The 7,738-nt window shown below is 38.3% G+C and overlaps 1 long non-coding RNA gene across 1 annotated transcript; it reads left to right on the top strand.

Annotated features, from left to right (window-relative positions):
• Nucleotides 1-410: 410 nt before the first annotated feature.
• LOC111019277 (uncharacterized) lies at nt 411-3,444 on the top strand. The gene is made up of 2 exons (XR_002602522.2): nt 411-1,304; nt 3,132-3,444. It is a non-coding gene; the product is annotated as an uncharacterized LOC111019277 (long non-coding RNA).
• Nucleotides 3,445-7,738: the final 4,294 nt, after the last annotated feature.

The following is a 7,738-nucleotide window of genomic DNA, read 5'->3' as shown; positions in this document are numbered from 1 at the left end:
ACGCCCCGCACTCTCTGACTCATTTATTTTAAGATATAAATAGTGCCATTGGATTTTTCCCTAAAGCTGATAATTTTAATTCTTAGATTTTCTAATTTTTGAAGTTCTAATTTTGGGTAAATTAGAATTAAGTTCGTCGGATTTAGAGAATTTGAGTTTTTCAAAATTTGAAAAGAGATTTTATTTCGTTCTTAATACAAGGTATTGGAAAATTTTAAGTCTTAATTTTTAGACTTTATTCTTGGGTCTTAGAGTTAAAGTTAATTATTTTATCTCGAGTTATTGTGTGTTTTATTTTAACTACTAACGTGTAATTTCGAGTTTATTGTTTTGGGCCGTTAGATTTATTTGAAAATAGAATTTTAGTTTCCTCTAACCCATGGACTTTCCATCAGAGTTGGGAGTTGGCCTTTTCAATTTTAAAACTAATTGAGAGATTTCTTTAAAATTGGGAATGTGGGTTTTTTGGTTTAAAACAAATTAAATAAAAAGAAATAAACAAAAACCCTAGGTCCCTCTTTTTTCCCTTCCCTTCTCTTGTAGCCGCCACTCCCCCCCCCCCTCCGACTTTCTTCTTCTTCGACCACCTTTCGGCGACCGTCCATGTTAGTAAAACCACCACGTGCGGCCACGTAGTAGCAGTAGATTCGGCATGTTTCAAAGCAGCAGCGGCGGCGATCGGTTTCTGGCGAAATCAGACAACGACGCGAGTTCTCCCTCAACGATCAACCCACGACCCGCGGCGACCCTGTCCTGCAGCTTCCTTGCGGCGGTGCAATCCATTCTCCGATGTCACCTGCAGCGGATTTGACTGAGACCCACGATGGTGTTTTCACCTGCAGCGACACACGATCCAAGCGTTTTCCTTGCAGCAGTTGCGGTGGATCCTTCTGGTGAAATCTGTAGCGCTGGCACCCAAGACCCATCGACAATGATGTGGCACGACGTTCCGGCTTGACGCTCACGCTATTCTCCGTTTACAGCCTACGGCAGCACACGAACCCATGTATCCGACGATTCGTTTTGCAATCCCGATGCCAACAGTAGCAGATTCGTGAAGGTTTCTTTGTTTCGGTGACACTTGGTGTTGACCCGTCCTTGTTCGGAGTTGGTTTCGAGTTACCCATACCCGAACGGGACTAGATTTGAGTTACCCGCCTCTATTCGGATTCAAATAGACGTTACCCATTGGTTTTTGACAACGGACCAGCAAGCGTGAAGCCTTTCGAACTTGGATTTGGGAGCCCGAACCTCCTTTACATCGACCCACTCATAACCCAAGAGGTTTTAGTGTGAGATAGTAGGTAACGATTCACCAAACCTTAGTTTCAAAGAAAATTAAGTGTTTTTGAGTTGGTTTCCAACTCAAGTTTGGTTGCTTTGATTTAGGGAATCCTTCGGCGAGATTAGTAGCGTGTTATGACCCGTGTGTAAGTAGTTCTTACGTGGGGGATGTTTGTTGTTTGAATATGTATGAATTGTTTGGTGCTTTCGATATGTTTATTATTTATTAATATGTAATTTGGTTATGTCTTTGTGAATATGGGCTAATGATAATAAGTAGTTTGAATGAAATCATGTTGATTCTGGTTGTTTATAACTGATTTGCTTTGCGTTGTTGGATTTGATGCTTAGTGGTATTTATGAAAGCATTATGGATTATGAATGGTTTTATCATTGTATGGTTATGTTCATAAAAACATACTGAAATAATGTGGAAATAACGTGGAAGAAATCTATTGTGTTGTGCATGCATGTTGGACATGTCATTTCATTTTTAGCTTACTGTTTTTGGTTCTGGAAGCATGCTGGTTTTATTGTGAGTTGAGGGCTACATGGGTCATTGCTTAGAAAGTATGTAGTAGGACTCTGGTGAGAGTTTGGTCCTTAATGAAGTGAATGGGCTATGTTGTGTTCTGATTACAATGAAATTTTTAGAGTGTTGGATGCGTATATGGATATATGTCGGCTACGTCTCTTTTGTGAATTATCTGCGCTACGGTGTGTAAAGCATGCTGAGTGTTGAGAGAAGGGTGTCCTCATGATGTTGGATGACCATGTCTGGATGATAGTGACATAGGTTTTGTGTATTACGTATGTTCCATTGTTGTGAGATAATTTCTGCATGGGTCATGGCTGAAAAGCATGTAGGTCTCTGGTGAGAGTTCCAGGATGTAATAAAGTAAATGGAGAACTAACAGGGCCAAAAGGCTGGCACGTCACTAGTTGGGTATCGAGGCTCCAGGTGCGAAGGTCGGGAATCGATACCCCAACTTGGTAGAGATGAGTGTCGAGGCTCCGGGTACAAAAGGTCGGGGGTCGACACAGTGATTCTAATTTGTTGAATTAATATTGGGTCTTGATGTGGTGGCGGTCAAGGACCAATACGTTGAGTAGTCGTCGATACCTTGGGGATAAATGTCAAGGGTCGATGTACAGTTCAAAGCCTTGGGGATAAATGGCAAGGTCGAACGCCAAGCTTCTGTAGATGAGTGTCGAGCTTTGGGGATAAATGGCAAGGGCCGATACGATTCGAGGAGTTAGAATTAGAGGACTAACATAATGTGATGAACAGTTCAAAGTCTTGGGGATAAATGGCAAGGTCGAACGCCAAGCCTTTGTAGATGAATGTCGGGCCTTGGGGATAAATGGCAAGGGCCGAAAAGATTCGAAGAGTGAGACTTGGAGGACTAACATAGTGTGATGGGTTAAGAGTTGCTTGGAGGCCAAGGGCCAATACGTTGAGTAGTAGTTGAGGCCTTGAGGATAAATGTCAAGGTCCAACACCGAGCACCGTAGAGAAGTGTTGATGCTTTAGCTACGAGAGGTCAGGGGTCGGTACGACTCGAAGGGTAAGTCTTGGAGGAATCATGAAAGAGCACTAGTGAATTAAGATGTGAGGCTGAGTTTGACATGTATGGTACATTTTTAGTTAAACTTATACATAAACTGCTTCTCGAAATATGTTTCTTTCATTTAAGGCTCGAGATTAATGATAAAAATGTTGTGTTGATCTTTTGATAAGCCTGACACATTGTATCCTTGATAAGCTTGCTGTTTGTACGTGACCCTCAGATAAAGGCTGCTTACTAAGTACTGTGGTTATACTCATCCCTCTTTTTCCCCTCCAGTTTTGCAGGTATCGAGCTAGCTCTTGGGATGGTGATGGCGAGGAGGAGACTTGACTAGAGAGACCATTTAACGTTGCGTCGTTAAGTTTCCATTTGGATAGGATAGTTATAGTTGTTTATTTGTAACTGAGTATGTTTTGAGATTATTAAATTGGGTTGTTAAGTTCCATTTTTTTTAAAAGGATGTGATAGGGCTGACAGTGCACTATTCTTTTGAGAACATACATTTTATTTAGCTACTTGAACTTTGGCGATGTGATCTATTAAGGATATTTATCAGGATAATACATTTGTTCAAGCTGAACTTGAATTAGCCTTCTCTTTGCTGCTATTCGAGAAAGTTAGTTTTGTGTAGTGGATGGTTTTGATTAGTGAAGATTGCGGTGAAAAGGTTTCTATAAGGTTGGATTGTTACTAAATTATTAACTGAGAAGGATTTGAGTTCGTTAGAACTTTAGCATTGTTTGTTTTGTTTAATGTCAGCTTATGTAAGTGTTATTAATTAGAGTAGCGCAGCAGAAGCGTGGTGAGAATTGTCAAAATTTGTATTTCTAGTGATTTAGTTCTCTAGTACGAGTGATACTTTTTAAGTGACTTTTAGTAACGTTCCCTGTTTGAATGCTGAAAATCCTAGGGCGATACAGTATCAGCTTTGCTCCATCTTTCACGAACTGCAGTATCTTCTCCGCTTTAAAACCTTTCTTGAGATATAGGTCCCTCGTCTTAGCTGCCTAGTCTATAAATCGGCTGAATGTCGCCTGGTGTAGTAGCACAATGTTTATCTTTTTATTTCCACTGGATGATGGTAGGACCTACAAAACAGAAGAGTGGACACCGCATCGCTTCCCCATATGTCTTTGCCGACTTCTTTTTCAAAGGTGGGGGTTGTGAAGTGTTGGGGGACTTATGTTTCTTGGTTGGGCTAGAATTGGGTAGAGAGGAAGGGGGCCATTTTCTTTTTCAGGTGCGCGAGGCAGGCTTAGAAGCGGATGTGCTCTTGAGGGCCACCAGCGAATGGAAATCTTCAACGACAATGGGGGAGAAGGGTACAGAGATGAGGGTCAGTTGGGTTTGAGTGGTGATGAGAGTGGTTTGGGTGGGAGGTGGGGGTGGATCATTGTGAGAGGAAGGCGATTCACGGGTAAAAGCAGCGGGAGGGTCGATTGATTTTTTAGGGCTAGAGACTGGGGATCCTCGGCGGGAGGGGGATTTTTGGATTGAGTTGGAGGGAGGCTAAGGCTTCGAACAGAGAGGCTTACCTTAGGGTTGGGTATTAGGTGAGAAGGCAGCGACAACTCTGAATCGACGGGGGTGTGTTCAAAGTTTGTCGAAGTGTGCAACGTCGGACTCTACTCACCCGATGCTTCAGGTGCCGTGATAGTGTCGCCGCGCCTCTTGAAATTCTTCACTGGACCTCTTGAAAGTTGTCTTTCTGTTAGTCTTATGCTTAATTCGCGACACGGTGGAGGGTTAAGGGTTAGGGTTTGCTTTGAGCATAAGAAAGAGAAGAGAATGGGGAAATTTAAGTGCACAAGAGAGATGGTTGGGAAGAGAGGAAGTGCGACGAGAATGTTGAGGACGTGGGTTCTAAAGAAGAAACAGATCACAAAAGTAAGGGATGAATCCCTTCCCACAATTTTTTTTCCAAATTTTAAATATTCCCTTCTAAAACCATTAATTTCCAAATCTTTTCCAATCCTATTTCCCTTCCCCAAAACTGTAATAATTACTAACCTTTCTCCACAAATTAAATTAGTCGTTTTTTCCTTCATGATGCCCTGCATGCCTGCCACACATGCTGGCAACACCTTAAAGCTCCCACCTGCCCTCATTCTCATCTCATCAATCCCGTCATTACTGCCTTCCACTTTCTTTTGTAACCTGCTCATTTGACTGATTTCAACATTTTCCCCTTGCAAAATAAAATTATACTAAAATAAATCACAAGATTCCAAAGTAGATAAACCAAATAAACAAAATCACAAAATTAAAAATACTGGCGCAATAAAATGATTTCGCAGTGCATCATGCGCCAATTGATACGAATATTCCGAAACACCTACTAGTCCTAAAACGAGTTGCGCCAACCATAGACCCCGACTAACTATAAAGTTCATGGTCAACTTTTTCTTGACTTTGACCAACAAATTTTAAATGGATGCAAAATAAATGAATAATCTCAACAGAACAACCATTCTTACATCCATTCTAAACATTTATTTTTATCAAAATGGTCCAAATAAAATTTCTTACCAACCAACGAAATCACATACAAAATGATATACAACTTTTGAATTATCTTGGATGGCAGAAGCTAAACTAATATCTCCTTGAAACTCAGAAACTCAAGTACAGCTTGGGGGGGAGAATAATTTCGTAAAATTTCTTCATAAATAACTGAAAACTTCGTAAACTGAAGTAATAACATTCTAATTTAAAGTTCGTAAAACTTGAGCAACTAAAAACTCAGTAAACTTTCTCATAAATAAACTTGTAATAAGGATTTTCTTTCTAGAAAAATAAAAAAGGCAACGCTCCCAAGTTTAGAATTTGGACCAGGATTTGGAATTTGGATTTGGCCCTAATTGCCCCGGCATTCCCCTGCGACATAGTTACACCACCTTATCAACCTGCTATAAAAACACATTCTAAAAACGTGTAACACATTCTTCTTCAATCATAAAACAAGCTACAGAAAATTCAACACACATGTACCCATATTCTATTTTGCTCTACTGGCATAGAGTAATCTCAACACTATAGAAACATATTCATATAGCATACGAGTAATCACATGGGATACAATAACATGGTGGTTTGAAAACTATTCTCATAAATTGTTCTAAAATTTTTTTCTTCTTTTTTCTAAGAACTTTTCTAAATTTCTCAAATCATTTCTAAAATATTTCTTTCTAAAAACATTTCATATGATTCTACAATCGTTTTCTGAAATCTTTTTCTAAATACAATTTCATAGCTTTCTCAAACATTTATCTGAAATCATAAAACATTCCTCAATTCTAAGAAACGTTTCTAAAATCATTCTTTGTAACACATTTTCTTTCATTTTCAGTAGAAACGATAAATCATACGTAATATATAATTTCTCAGAAATTCTATAATCAATATATTTAAAAATATTTAATAAAATAACCACTCACAAATCCTTCAAACCAGGTCGTTCGCGGCTCCAATTTCTATCTGACCTGAAATATATTAATCCAATAACAAATTAATTCATGCTTTAATTGAATATAATTCCAACATACTCTTGTTCCCAATATAAATCATATTATCTTCCAAACTACCCCATATATCAAATTTAATAATTGATTCTCTCTCTTCATTAAAATCCATCACTTTCTTTTTTTTCTTATCACCTTACACATGTGGGACCCACAAATGCAATTCAATTTCTCCTCCTTTAAACTTCACACGTGTAAGCCTCCAATTTTCAACAATTTCATTTTCCTTCTCATTTTTTACAATTCTTCTCTCTCTTCCACTCAACAATCTTCTTCTTTCGTCAAAACTCATCCCACCTTCTTCTTTATCTCTCTCTATTCAATTTTCTTTCTATCATTTCCATGGTTAATTTCTACCACCCTTATGCTACATTTAGTTTCTCCATTTTAGAGCCATTATTCCCCTTCAAATATCTTTTCAAATAGTTGGGATTTTTTTTTCGATATAGAACACTCATGTCGATAAAATGATTTGAACCCTTTTTTTTTAATATTTTATTAGATTTTTTTTTGTAAAAAACTGGAAAAATGAGGATTTTAGAATCTTTATAATTGATTGTAATAATGGAAAATAGGACCTTAACAAGCTCATAAGTAAAAGCTTAACTCAAACTTCTATGGAAGTCTAAAATCTACCATCTCCAAGAAACTTATTGAACATAAAATAGAACAACCCATAAACCCTTATTCACTTTCTATTCTTCCAAAATCATCCAAGAAAACAAGTTTAGTTACCAAGTTTTGCTCATTTCAATAGTTGAAATATTCAGTTTTACCTTCAAATACAGGATTCCCGGCCTCTAATCCTCAGAAATTTTGTCAAAACCCTGCTCTCCCTAACTTGCTCTAATCTTTCCCTTCCTCTTCGTTTCTTTCCCCTCTTCTTTTCTTTTCTTTTCTTTTTATTTTTCCTTTTGTTGCTAAACCCTTCTTCTCCTCATCCTTAATTAGCCACATGTCCACCCAAAACAACGTGCCTTTCACAAAAATTCTCAAATCTTTCCTTTTTTTTCCCTTTTATTTAGACCCGGAAAGACCATAATGCACTATAACTTTACCTTTGCTTTTCCTTTTTAGAAATCAAATGACAAATGAGTCCTTACATATGTAAGTGGCATTTCTGATCTTTTGGAAATGTTTCATACTATTTGACATTCATTGCAATGCTGTACTAGCTCGTATGCATCCTAAAAATATCTACTCTGAAAAACCTTTGTCGTTGTGTGTTGCCTTCCAAAATGCCCACCATATGGTGTTGAATGACATTTAGCTAACACTTGGCGCACTTCGGCATTTGCAACACATCTTCTTATCATTTTGTCTTGGCAAATCCTATAGAGGAATGGATCATCGCACAGGTCG

The sequence above is a fragment of the Momordica charantia genome (genome assembly GCF_013281855.1).
Source record: "Momordica charantia cultivar OHB3-1 chromosome 8 unlocalized genomic scaffold, Mcharantia_2.0 BLBB01000008.1, whole genome shotgun sequence".
In the NCBI taxonomy this organism is placed as follows: domain Eukaryota; kingdom Viridiplantae; phylum Streptophyta; class Magnoliopsida; order Cucurbitales; family Cucurbitaceae; genus Momordica; species Momordica charantia.
Note: the sequence above shows the minus strand (reverse complement) of the source record. Positions and strands in the feature narration are given on the sequence as shown.